This window comes from Magnolia sinica, chromosome 17, assembly GCF_029962835.1.
Source record: "Magnolia sinica isolate HGM2019 chromosome 17, MsV1, whole genome shotgun sequence".
Taxonomy (NCBI): Eukaryota; Viridiplantae; Streptophyta; class Magnoliopsida; order Magnoliales; family Magnoliaceae; genus Magnolia; species Magnolia sinica.
Window position 1 is genome coordinate 14,140,980 of NC_080589.1, and position 1,676 is coordinate 14,142,655.

A 1,676-nucleotide genomic window follows, 5' to 3' on the forward strand; every position below is an offset into this window, starting at 1 on the left:
TCAAAGAAAGAGATTGAAAAATATATTGCTGTTGTGACTCGGAATAAATGGTTTCTCTGTGGAGGAAGGGAATAACGATTTATTCCTATGGAGGCTCCAGGAACAAGAAGATTCAATCGGAAGTCCAAGGAAATTTAAAAAAAAAAAAAAAAAATACCTGTTTTCAAGAGGGCGTATCTCGTTCTTGAGAAAAAACATACGATCTCGTATGAGAATTGAATCAATAGCAGGCTCAGGTCTCAGCACTACCCTAAACTGTTCTTTTCTGGTCAATGTCAAAACACAAGAGACCATCGCCGACACCAATCTTCCTTCTGTGGCATACTGGCCTGTTGCACCAAAAAATTTCTTTCTTGCAATCAAACACAATCAGCGCATCTACAAACACCGGATTCTTCAGTAGAAAATATCCGCCTGCACTTGTGGGTTTATGGATGCAGGACTCTTGAAATTCCTCTGAACTGAACCATTTATCTGCCACTCATTCAATAAACAGATCAATGTAGCTGAGCCTATAACTAGAATATAAAAAAGGGGTAGAAAAATCAATTTTGCTTGTCTACGGGAATCAATTGCTTCTCACTGTCTAACCAAACGCAGTCCTGTGCTTTGAAATCCATCCTGCAGATTTTTATAGCCTTGAATTAGCGATTTCGCAGCATGCATTGCAGTAAGACAAGGGAAAAATCTACTCTATTTGGGTTAGAATGACTATGGTGCAGCTACCTAGAGGTCTTGATAGAATAAAAGAATTGTGGAAATTCAGCAGGTGGACATTGGTATGTCCATTCCGTTTTGAGATCTCAAATGGGGTCTTGGTTTCCATCTCGAATTTCCTTTTCTTTTTTTTCTTTTTTTCTTTTTTCTTTTCATCCAGAATTTCCTATTTCTTGAATTATGCTTGAAATGCAGCATGCTGGATAACCTTCGCTGTTGGGCATGGGCAAAGTTCATACATTTGGAGTCTATGGTCAGGTGATGATGGTTTAATGCAGGGGCATTTTCACACCGAGTTCAAGAAAGGTGGCCTGTGGGATGCAGGGGCACACTCGGGGTGGGCGGCCTGTGTGAGGCGGGTCCCATCCGTGTGAAGCAGAACCCATGTGAAGTGGGGCCCACAATGGAGGATTTGGCCGATGTCCTAACCCATACAATGTGGGGCCTGGGCTATGAGATAAAGGGATTAATTCGCTATGCTCTATCAATTCAAGCTTTTAGAGCGACTAATTATCCTGCATCATGGCTCCATCATGGATGGACCATGCCACCAAAATCTCTCAAATTGGAGGATCCTAGCAGCTAAATCTTTGTGCCTTTTCCATTGAATGTGGATTGTTGCTATACTTATAAGACATGTATTTGCATGCTGCCAACTGAAAGTTCAAAGTTAGTGTGATGGTTTTTGGGCATGCTGCATCAATGGTCTGGATCACCAATACATTGGGCCCCACATGTACAACATGGTAGTTCCATATTAGTCACAAATAGAGCTCTCACCTCATAAAGAAAATGAACGAATAAAATGGCAATTTCATATCTGTAAGTCATTTTTATAGCTGTTGTGCCATCTCTGTTATACACACACGATCATGTGGGATGATCTGAGTATCAATCCAGCCGGCCATTGCCCAATAGCTGCGCCAATCAAATGGAGCTTTGCATGTTGAGTGTGGACT